The sequence below is a fragment of the Periplaneta americana genome, chromosome 16 (genome assembly GCF_040183065.1).
Source record: "Periplaneta americana isolate PAMFEO1 chromosome 16, P.americana_PAMFEO1_priV1, whole genome shotgun sequence".
NCBI classification, from domain to species: Eukaryota; Metazoa; Arthropoda; class Insecta; order Blattodea; family Blattidae; genus Periplaneta; species Periplaneta americana.
The window spans coordinates 33,673,327-33,686,149 of NC_091132.1; the positions used below are offsets into that span (position 1 = coordinate 33,673,327).

Sequence of the window (12,823 nt, forward strand, 5' to 3'; positions counted from 1 at the left end):
TGTTAAAAATGGTTTATGTTAATAACATAGTTGTTACATGCGATAATGTAATTTGTTGTGCAGGTTGAAATTGAAAGTTTTCAAGAATCAGCAAGAATAATTTCTTAATGGGAAAGTCAACCCACAATCACAACTAGTGTAAAATGCAGTCTGATGAATTTATTGCATTTCAAACACATAGGCGAGTCATAGAGAAAAATATCGTTTTTCAAATGCCAGATAAAACCTGCAAGGGATTGTATGAATTATTATCTAATCACAAGTCTCCTAACTTACGTAATTCCGCAGCAAAAATGCTGGTAGTCTTTGAATTCGCTATTCACTGTCCAGTGTTGATGTAATTTTGCCCACATTAAGCGTTTTTTGCACATAACAGGGGTTAGCAGTTGCTTCTTAATAGGCTTACGAGCCCTTCGTCCAGCTTCCAAAAGCCTACGCCGCACTGTTGTGACGTGAATATTCGTCCCAGTGGTAGCCATTAACTCGCGGGTTAAGTCGACAGCAGTTAATCTAGGATTTAATTTACTTTTCCTGACAATTAAACGATCATCTGCAGGTGAAGTCTTCCTTTTCCAGCCACAGTTTCCTTTTTTCTGGGGTGTGATGGCTCCAGTCTCCCTGTATCGTTTTATGATCGAATTAACAGTAGCCAAACCGATGTGACATTCTGCAGCAATGTGCCTCTGTGTCATAGAAGAATGCTCTGCTAATGTTATAATTTTAGACCGTTCTCGTGGAGTTGTATCCATTTGTTAAGACGACAGAATGTACACAGGATTGCAGTATTAAGTCTTCAACACAACTGAAATGCTTATAAGTACAAAACGACAGGCAAAAGTCACATATTATAAAAAAAAAATAATGACAGACCTTCAACAATGTAATTACACGTACTACAGATGTCAATTAAAGCGGTATGAGCAGCTGTGAGGCCAACAATGACAGAAAATGTAAAAATATGTCGTTTTCGGGTTAATTTGCACGCTACTGTATTTCCCAAGTTCGAGCCTTGTAAAATAAGTAATTAGGGTTTGGTGTGTAGGGCTTTTGTGTCTAGCTTTGAAGGAGTTGTGAATTTATAATATTAACTGCAATAAATCCTTTAAATCATGGAGTGCAGTACTTAACTGACAACACTTAAAGCAATCCCTGTAACTTATTTCACTTTTACATTGTTGTAACACATTATTCTGCATTACCTACAGTATTTTTAAGTTTACCTCCTTCCATTGTTGTAAAGGATATATTATTGCAGTAAAAGGTAAAGGTATGCCCGTAACATGCCATGAAGGCACTTGAGGGCATGGAGGTAGAGCCCCATGCTTTCCATGACCTCGGCACTAGAATGAGGTGGTGTGGTCGGCACCACGCTCTGACCTTTTACCCACGGGAAAGACCCGGTACTATTTTACAGGAGGCTGAGTGAACTTCGGGGCCGTTCTGAAAGTTTGGCAACGAGAAAAAATCCTGTCACCACCTGGGATCGAACCCCGGACCTTCCAGTAACATATTTTAATTAAAATTCTTACATCCTTCCATTGTTGTGAAGGATTTATTGCAGTCAATAAAAGTTCGTAACTCCTTCAGAGCAGACACAAAGGCTCGAACTCAGAAAATAATTCCCTTACTGGGTTCAAACAATGGTTTCATTTGTTACTATATGAGCAAAAGTCATTAAAAACTCCTTCATATAGCCTACTAATTACATAACTTTACAACGTTCGAACTCAGAAAACAATGCCCTCACTGGGTTCAACCTATGGCTTGTTACTATGGGCAAGGGTCATTATGTAAATTATGAGATTTTTAACAACACAATATGCATACTAATTAGTAATTATTAGCCTACTTGACAATGCTCCACTTAGGAAGTAATGGCCAGGTTCTAACTATGGTAAGTTATTAATGGGTAAGGGCCATTATGTAAAATTTTGACATCTTTCGAACCAGTTCTTCATAGCTAAACTCAAGAGCCCTACACCAACCAATAAAATAATTTATTATGTTGAGGAATTACGGAAACATTGCGCTTTAATAATGTTACTGTGGCTACCGCCATACCGCGACATCAAGTTATATGGATAGTTCGCTGCGACATCACGAATGTCACTGAGGGTTGCCTACCTCCATCAAATTCTCTCCACCGCCCACAATAAAAATATTTGTGTAATGTCTCGCCAGTTAGCAACGCTGTAAGCGCTGAACTATACTTATTATTTTTTTTAAGATGGGACATGACAGGAGCGTTGCGATCGGGAAAAAACTGAATGTCACATAGCGTGGTAGGGCTGTTGCTATGGTTACAACGGTTGTCTTGCCAAACTTACCGTTCCCACGTGGCGAGTGCTTAATAGCTCTCTTGGCGAAATTTATTTTGCACACAATGTTAGCATTGGTACGTTTCGTGTTTGATTCTCTGTCGATTTTTGTATTGTTTTCTTACCTTCGCGTCAATTGTCAATGAATGTTTTAACGTCAGCCATCTTCCATCAGCTGGCATGGTAGTCCATATTGGCAACATAGCACTGTAGTTCCAAGCTCGGCCGCATAACTGTCATGTTCCATTAAAAAAAAAAAAAGAAGTATAGTCTGTCATGGTGGTTGACGGGTGTCTTGTAATCGGTGTCAGTGAAGACTGAAGTGGGAGTGGGAAGTAAGTGATAGTAGGCTGATTAACTTTCTCACAATTTTCAGTGATATTGTAACTATAATGTAGTTGATTTCGAGTTGCTTACGTATATGTAATATTAATTTAAACGTGTGGTCAGTAGACAAGTAGGCAATCTCCCAATGACCGATGCATTATTATGGGGAACGTTCTCGAGGTACTACGTGAAACAAATTAAGCATTGAGAAATATAATTATCAATTGAACTTGCAGAATACATTTAACGAATCTAAAATTTCTTTCAATTTAGTAGAACGATATGGAATTATTGAGAAGAAATTCAGATATATGCTCTTGAAACACGTGTGATTGATGTGGCTACACTGACTCGTTGCGGGAGTAAGGTAGTGAAGAATACGGAATACTCTGTTTTCTCTTGTCGTTTGATATGTTCATTTTCTCGCTCGCGTGTAATTATTTCGGTATTCCATAGTATTAGTGGAATATTTTAATTTCGCGACCAGAAACTAGGGATAGAAAATTGTGGGATTTTATTCATCATTATTTATTTACGTCAGGTAAGTAAACCATATGGAATATTTATTTACCTTACCTAAGTACAGTTTCCGTTTAAAAGTGAAGGAAAGTTGCGCCACGTATAATAGGTGTAATGTTGCAGGAATAACAGTATCAGCTATTGGTCAGTGATTTCTTTAACACCAACCTGTCAAAAGAAATTTAGGTCATGGTTGGCGGAAAATTACCATAAGCTTAGTCATGGCAAATATTGGAAATCGGTGAAAGATTCTTTGCATAAAGGAAACATAAAGGCATTTTTTTTTATATTTTATTTTCATGACCATAACTTGTGAATTATTTTCAGTAGAGTTGAAATATTTTCATTAATTTTACGACATAATCACAGTATTAAAATTTCAAAAGTACGTATATTATTATTATTATTATTATTATTATTATTATTATTATTATTATTATTTACTTTTATCTCTTATATCTAGGTCATTGTCTACTGGTAGCTTTCTGTTTTCGTAACACATTACTGCAGTGAACACTATATTAATAAGGTGTTTGCGTCTGTTTTACTTCATAGTTGAAGTGTGCGTTTTTGCAGATATACGTAAAAATTGAATTAAGAAATATTAAAAGTGGAAAAGAAAATGACCTTGTTGTAGCTCTTCCAACTTTTAATGCATGGATCATTCTCTGAATAATTCAATCTCTTTGAAAAGGAAGTCGCTTTTTCTCCATTTAAGTTATATTAAAATATTCCGACCCCTACCCAATCAAATTGTCGGGATTGAGGGTACCAAAATCTGATTGTTAGGAAGTTTAATCATAGGCGATGATACGGGGGGAGAGCGTAGAGGAGCGATGCCTCCTAGGTCAGAGTGATATAGACTACTGTGTGTCTAGAATTATGTATGAAGAAAGCATAATTCTGCAAATTAAAATCAACGTTTACGTAAACATTCTTCTAAGTAATTATAGACATTCATTGTACGATGTCTTTTTGTGGTATGTGTAGGAAAGAATTGGGAAGAGCCTGGAACATTTTGTCATGAGACAGTTTGTGAGATCTGTTCCTTTTCTTTAAGTACCGTATAGAACTAAGTGGAAGTAAAGTATTAGTAATAATGAAGAACCTGCGAATACTACGGATAATAGTGGAAGTGTTTGTGCATCTATTATTATTGCTACAATATTCGCAGTTTTACACACATTTCCCATTTCTGCAGTGCAGAGAGATCAATATTACGTACTGTCCGTACTGATGATAGTTGTAGAGGGATGGGCTTACTAGTGTATAATGACTAGGACTTACTTTATTTTGAACTTTTCAGATAGGACACAAATGATTTAGAATTCATGCTTCGAAAACTTAAATGTTAGACCAGATGACCCTTTTCAGCGAACAAGTAAATATTGTCTGTCGAACGTTACAGAGACCTTATTGAATCCCCCCCCCCCTCCTGCCGCAGAATAAGGGTGTAAGAAACATTGTTTTACCATTTGAGTTAGATCTTTAATCCGGAGATATTTAGTGTTGTTTAGTAAACTGTCCGAAGAAAGGTTTGAACCTCATAAGTGACACCAGTAAGGCAGCACTCGTGAGGCAACTAAGCCAGGAGATAATGGGTAGTGTGGCCAGTTCCTCTCTCCCTCCATTGCATACATCGCCGATTAGCTACATGTCATACTAATCAGACTTCAGATCGAAATTATTATTATTATTATTATTATTAGGTTACTTTTATTATTGTACTGTATTGATTAGCTTGTGTATGTAGTGTTTTTATAATATTTTCTTCTGATTATATAAAACAATACCAGAAAAAAAGTAATGGGCCCCAAATCCCAGATACATGACACTCCCCATGCACAGAGACCTTTTAGAGCGCAGATCCACAAGCGTCCGCTAAGTTATGGAGTTACTGAAATTCGTTTATTTCGAGTGTTGTCGTAACCCAGTCTGAAACGCACTTGAAGAGATGCGAAGAAAATGGATTTGCTAAAAAAGAAACAGATAGGCTACATATGTATATAGTTAAATCGTGCAGTAAAATCGAAATTTGGACCTTTCAAGGATATTGACATGTCGCGCAGAAGGGAAGCCTTCTATCTTGTTTCAGTAGCTCAGATCCTTCAGACGCCTGCGTGTCGTGCGGAGGAGAGCAGGTTCGAGCCTCATCCCAGTGATTTTTTTTTTTCCTGAATAGCGTTATAATGGAGTTTTACAGAGTCTTGGGACTGATATGTCAGTTTGTTTAACAAAAGTGAAATAATTACAGTCCAACTTCTATCATGAGAAATAATTTAACATTAAGGCTGAGTGGAATTTTTTTTTTCGCATCCTCACATGGGAAGAATGCGTGCAATGGTGTGGGAGGAACGGTAAAATGTTTAGCAGGGAAAAAGTTTCTGAAGAGTAGGTTTCAATCAGCAAACACAATAAATGGTGTGTACTCAACAATTTCACAGTTACAGACCTGTAAATGAGACTAGAGTTTTCATTAAAAGTCACTAATTTAATATCAATATTTGGCAAGTATAGGATAAGTAAGACTCTTCAGTTGTGATTTCATAGAGCACCCGACTTTTTTTTACCACACACTTGACACATTCCTATTTTTCCATCTGAAGGGAAAGCTTCGTCCATTGCAATTCATGATTTTATTTTTGTTGTTAGGGCTGAAGATATAGGGGCCATTTTAGTTTGTCGAATATCCGTTTGAGAAGATTAACTCCATGTGTAGATGAAATTAATGGGGATCATCAGTGTGGTTTTAGGCGTAATACATCAACTATTGATCAGATATTTTGTATTCGATAGACAATGGAGAAAAAATGGGAGTACAAGGGTACAGTGCATCAGTTATTCATAGATTTCAAAAAGGCATATGACTCGGTTAAGAGAGAAGTTTTATATAATATTCTTATTGAATTTGGTATCCCCAAGAAACTAGTTTGATTAATTTAAATGTGTCTCAGTGAAACATACAGCAGAATCCATATAGGCTAGGTTAGTTTCTGTCAGATGCGTTTCCAATTCACTGCGGGCTAAAGCAAGGAGATGCACTATCACCTTTAGTTTTTAATTTTGCTCTAGAGTATGCCATTAGGAAAGTTCAGGATAATAGACAGGGTTTTGGAACTGAACTGGTTACATCAGCTGCTTGTCTATGCGGATGACGTGAATATGTTACGAGAAAATCCACAAGCGATTAGGGAAAATACGGGAATTTTACTTGAAGCAAGTAAAGCGATAGGTTTTTTTTTATTATTATTATTATTTATTGAGTATGCCCCAACAAGTATAACTCATATGTAGGGGCTATACAAGAACACATACATATGTTGTACAAAGTAATTTAAAAAGTCATGCAACTACAGTCTGTGAAAAACAAACAATAACACAAGAATTTATTAAAGAAAGAATGCAAAATAAGAACAAATAGTAAGATAGGCTAACATAAAGTTTTGGACAGAAACAAGAAAAAGTTTGAAACCATGGAATAAATAAATCAACTGATAATTAAAATACATTACTATGTATTAAATTGTTAATAACTTCGTACATAAAAATAGCAGCACCTAATTTGATAATTGATTCAACTGGTAGAACGAAAGAAAATTGATATAGATATTTAACTGGAGTTAAATAATGAAAACCGAATAAATTTCTTAAAGCTCTATTTTGAATAATTTGTAAAGGTCTCAAAGCAGTTTTCTTATTATGTCCCCAAATAAATGACATATACATTAAATGGGAATGGATGAAAGCGTAATACACATTCAAGAGACAAGAGATAGGCAAAGATCTTTTAAGCCTTTTAAAAATACCAGACAATGAGCAATTTTCTCACAGACAGCCAAAATATGCTTATCCCATGTTAAATGTTCATCAACAATTAAACCTAAAAATTTAACTGATGCAACTTTTTGTATTACAGAATCATTAAACTTCAGTTCTTTTGAAATAATATAATAAAATGAAGATTTAGTGAAAATCGTATACACAGTTTTTCTCAAATTCAAAGAAAGCCTATTTGTGCTTAACCAGTTTTCAAGAGTAATAATGTCTGCCTCAAACTTTTCAAACAGTTCTTCAATGGAATCAGTAATATAAAATACACTAGTGTCATCTGCAAAAAGTGGCAATTCCATCTAAATGAAGTAATTTTATGTCATTGCCATAAACTAGAAAGAGAAGAGGTCCCAAAATTGATCCTTGTGGCACACCGCATGATAATAAGAGAGTATCACTTTCCAAGTTATTCACCGAGACATATTGATACCATTGACATAAATTAGAAAGAGAAGAGGTCCCAAAATTGATCCTTGTGGCACACCGCATGATAATAAAAGAGTATCACTTTCCAAGTTATTCACAGAGACATATTGATACCATTGACGTACTGTAAATTAGAAAGAGAAGAGGTCCCAAAATTGATCCATGCGGCACACCGCATGATAATAAGAGAGTATCACTTTCCAAGTTTTTCACCAAGATATATTGATACCGTTCACTTAAATAGCTCTGAAACCACTGTAAAACAATACCTCTTATACCAATAGATTCCAGTTTATGCAACAAAATTGAATAATTAACTTATCAAATCCTTTTCTAAGGTCAATAAATAAACCTGCTGGAGTTTTATTTTCGTCCAGAGCTTGTTCTATACAAGTAACCATGTCAACAGCAGCATTTAAAGTAGATGATTTCTGGAAGCCATATTGATGAGTGTAGAAAAATTCTATTCTTGTCAAATAATTATATAGTCTTTCTTTCATACATTTTTCCAAAATTTTAGAAATAACAATCAATATTGAAATAGGACGATAGTTTGTAGGATCATTACAATCACTATTTTTAAAGACAGGAACCACTTTAGCTATTTTTAAACCTCTAGGCATAGAACCTAATTGAAATGAGTAATTAATAAATTCGGGAAGTGCCAAGCATAAGGAAGATTTATATTTCTTTATAATAAAACTTGTTAATCCATTTCTTGTTTTATTATTTTTATGCTCAAGGCTATTTATAACTTCAATAACTTCATTAGGTAAAACTGGCTCCAGAAAAAAACGAATCCTTTTCTGTATGAATGTTCTGCAGGTGTGAAGATTCCTTTTTTGGTATTAAGTTCGCTAAATTAGAACCTATATTCACAAAAAAGTCATTAAAAGCTTGAGGTATTTCGAATGGTTGAAGACATATGTCATTTACTTGTAATTGCTTAACATGTGAACTACTCTGTGAATAACTTGAATTTGTTATGACTTCGTTTATTATCTTCCAACATTTTCTTGCATCTGTGATATTATTTTCAAAATTTACACTATAATAATTACTTTTTAGTTGGCGTTTCTCTTTAGTAACTCTATTCCGAACTTTGATATATTCAGATTTCAAGTATTCATTACCGAGATATCATTTCATATGTGAATGAAGAATATCATGCCTTTTCAATAGTGTTAGGAATGTATTAGTAACCCATGGAGCATGTTTTTTATTTAAACGTTTACAATTTTTATTTTTTTATTTGAATGGCAGATTTATTTATTCCAGTCTTAATATAACTTAAAAGATCTCCATAACAATGATCAATATTCCCTTCAGGTAAAAATAAATTATAATAGTAATTCAACTTATCATAATCAGTAATATTCAATGAAATATTTGGCTCAACTTCAAACTGATGCCGTTTACAATCTGCAAAAGCATTTACAATTTTCAATATTAATATGTTATGATCACTTATATCCAAATCTATGTTAAAAATTTGATAACTAATGAATGGGTTATTTATGAAAGGGCTTAAGTCATTATTCTGTGAAAATGAGTTTGTAATGTAATAACTGCTCTTTGGGTGTAGATACATCGATTTAGATATGAAGAGGACTAAGTTTCACACTCTAATACTTTGTAGAATTTATGATACAATTTTTATTCCAGCCTTAATTTCAAAATTTCGGCCTATAAGCAGTTTTTCTTAAGTTGCTAACAATTTAGTATTCAAGACTTAGGCCCTTTCATAAATAACCCATTCAAATTCTCTTCTGTTTACAAGAACATGATCAATAAGAGTCGAAGTATTTGAAGACACTCTTGTTGGATATTTATTGTTACAATTAATCAACCATAAGAATAAGTCCTAAGTCTGTAATTATTTAACTGTTCACATGGTTTATCAAGAATATCAATATTAAAATCACCTCCAACAATCATTGAGTGATTAGATAAGTAAATTCTGAAAGAACAGAATATATGATTGTCTCGTGACGAGAATATTGTACGAAATGGAAATAAAAAAATTGGAAATTTAACATTTGAAGAGGTGGAAAAATTCAAATACCTGGGAGCAACAGTAACAAATATAAATGATCCTCGTTAGGAAATTAAACACATGAATAAATATGGGAAATGCCTGTTATTATTCTGTTGAGAAGCTTCTATCATCCAGTCTGCTGTCAAAAAATCTGAAAGTTAGAATTTATAAAACAGTTATATTACCGGTAGTTCTTTATGGTTGTGAAACTTGGACTCTCACTTTGACAGAGAAACATAATAGGTTAAGGGTGTTTGAGAATAAGGTGCTTAGGAAAATATTTGGGACTAAGAGGGATGAAGTTACAGGAGAATGGAGAAAGTTACACAATACAGAACTGCACACAATGTATTCTTCACCTGATATAATTAGGAACATTAAATCCAGACGTTTGAGATGGGCAGGACATGTAGCACATATGGGCAAATCCAGAAATTCATATAGAGTGTTAGTTGGGAGGCCAGAGAGAAAAAGACCTTTGGGGAGGCCGAGACGTAGATGGGAAGATAATATTAAAATGTATTTGAGGGAGGTGGGATATGATGATAGAGACTGGATTAATTTTGCTCAGGATAGGGACCAATGGTGGGCTTATGTGAGGGTGGCAATGAACCTCCGGGTACCTTAAAAGCCAGTAAGTAAGTAATATACTCAAAATAAGTACTAAAACGGCACTCTCAGGCACAAACATTACTTTTTAGGCATTTATAGGAGTTTATGGTTCACTAATTTAATTGACGTTTAATCTGTATTTTGTATATTGTTGCAACTTCAAACTGTCATACACTCATACAAGATTGTGTAATAAAATTTTTCACTGTGCTACTGTGTTTTTTTTTTTTTTTTTTTTTCGAAAGCTCTGAGGCCTACTGTGGGCCTTTCTCGTAGCTTAAAAAATTTGCACCCATAACCTGCTTTCATATTCAGATTGAACTGGGTCATGCTTTCCAAGATGACAATTGAAGGGTGCTCTGCAATAATAAGGCATGTGTAAGAATTGGGTTTTTGACCGTAAGTGAAAATAACATTGTTTTCATTAACAAAGAAAGGCCTTTGCAAATGTGCGTTTTTTGATATAGTATTGTTGAGAGTTTATATGTATAAGTTTCATGCATTATTCGTCAAAATCCTATTATTGAATTTGTTATTTTGATACATTAACAGTAAAGTACTCCAATTTACCTTGCTATTGCAGACGTAAGATACAATTTACCTTTTTATTGCAGATACAACATATAACTTGCCTTGTTATTGCAGTCATAAGATACAACTTTCTTTGTTATTGCTCATAAGATACAGGGGCGATTTCTCAGGGCATGCTATGCTTGCTGCGCAAGCCCAATATTTTCGTAGAATGTGTATTTCTCAAAATGGCGTTACGTGCATTAAAATTTATTTTGATTTTTGGAATACTGTATAGGCATAATACCATCCGCAGGTTGCAACCGCAAGTATCGCAACGCTTGCTTGTTTCTTGGAGCTACAGAGAAGACGTAGAAATAGAGAGAATATGATGCGTGCGCAAGTGCCTTCCTCCTTAGTCCGTCCTAGGCGCACATGCTTCTGTTATGTGTTGTTTGAAGCTCTGGTCTGAGAGCTACACCAACGACTATTTAACGTTACACAGACCAGTATTGACAGCGGGAATGTGCTGTGATTTGCGAGTGCAATGTAATTGTATGAGTGGAATGCATATGTTAGCTGCTGCATGTATTATTAATTCTTAAACATTAATTTGAAGTATTGCAATGAGTTCGGAATTGTGTGTCATTGAAACCTTATTATTAAATCCATTTTCCCGAAGGACTATTCAAGAGAAGACAGGCATTATAGAGAATATGTGCGCTCGTTCAGTGCAGCTCAATACAACAATGTGCATTGGTTGGCAGGGTCGAAAAAACTAGATAAACTGTTTTGTTGGCCATGTTTGTTATATTATATCGAACTTCTACATCTGATAAGCGAATATGATCCATGACTCATAACGATTTCATAATTATAAAATAGATTATTTATGTGGGTCTGATTATTTTTATTAATTATGAATTATTATATCCTCCCATCTTCCCCTATGAATAAAAGAGCAAGCCTAACTTTCGTGACTAGCATTCGCCCCTGATAAGATACAACTTTCTTTGTTATTGCAGACATAAAATACAACTTGCCTTGTTATTGCAGTCATACGATACAACTTGCTCAGGGCATGTAGCATGTATAGGAGAAAACCCAGAAATGCATATAGAATGTTAGTTTGGAAGCCGGAAGGAAAAAAAACCCTTAGGGAGGCCGAGACGTATATGGGAGGGTAATATTGAAATGGATTTGAGGAAGGATATTAAGATAGCCTATGTGAAGATATTAAATGAGTTGGATTTAATGTTGCTTTATTTCAGACAATCCAGTAACTCAAAGACCAGAAGCTCAGCATCCGAGACATTAAGTAAGTAGCCTGCTTTACTATTGATACAATTTTATTTAATTTTTTTATTTATTTATTTTTACGAGATCAAGAGAGTTATTGTGATGCTGAAGGGAGGGACACTTTCGAGATTCCTGAAGAAACCCACATTTTATCAATGATACAAAAATAGTATTTTTTACAGTATTTGAGTCTGAGTAGCCTTTTCTTCTGCCATATCGAACTAATTTATTTATATTGCTCACTTGTTTCTTTATCTGGGAATAATAGACATGGTAAGTTGCATAATATCTTCATTTGAGAAATAACATTAATTTATTGAAAATACTAAATACCAGAATTGCATATATTGATAATTGATTCCTTTATCTATTTGAAATTTCTTTTTTATTCAGTTCTCTGGAAAGAATCTTACCAGTGCACAGTGTTTCCAAGAGGCTCAAAAGCTGGCCAAAAATTATTTTTTCACTTTTAATTTTATGGTGTTTACAATATACCCCAACTATCTGCAATGTCTGGCGGTCATAAAACAGCCACCCTCGTAGCAGGTCTAATTCTACGCAGTTGTATTCGAACCTTTGAAGCCAGTGCATGAAGTGTCGTTTTTGCTGTGTGGTTGTGTGTTTTTCAATAGAATTTCAATTATTATTTTTTGTACTTCTGTGGAAAGAGGACATATCCTCCTTTTGCTGGATGGATGGTAACCCTAAATCATGAAACTGAATATGTATAAATTTATTTATCATATATTAATAATAATAGTTGTGAACATAATATAGGCCTAATTATAGGTTATGTTGTTATCATGTTAGGTTTATATTGCTGAACATGATAAAGCCTTATAAAATAATTTTCGTTTAGCCGGTAATACATGAAATTGAATATGCGTAAATTTATAGGCCTAATTATAGGTTATATTGTTATCGTGTTATGTTTATATTGCTG

General features: G+C 34.4%; 1 protein-coding gene across 2 annotated transcripts in view; it reads left to right on the forward strand.

Annotated features, from left to right (window-relative positions):
* The first annotated feature begins 2,572 nt into the window (after nt 1–2,572).
* Nucleotides 2,573–12,823, forward strand: part of MICAL-like (protein) — a 92,681-nt gene continuing 82,430 nt past the window's right edge. Inside the window, exons 1-2 of one of the 2 annotated variants that reach the window (XM_069812864.1) lie at nt 2,573–2,653; nt 11,853–11,899. The gene's annotated coding sequence lies outside the window, so the exon portion shown is untranslated. The other variant, XM_069812865.1, reaches the window with a different exon arrangement.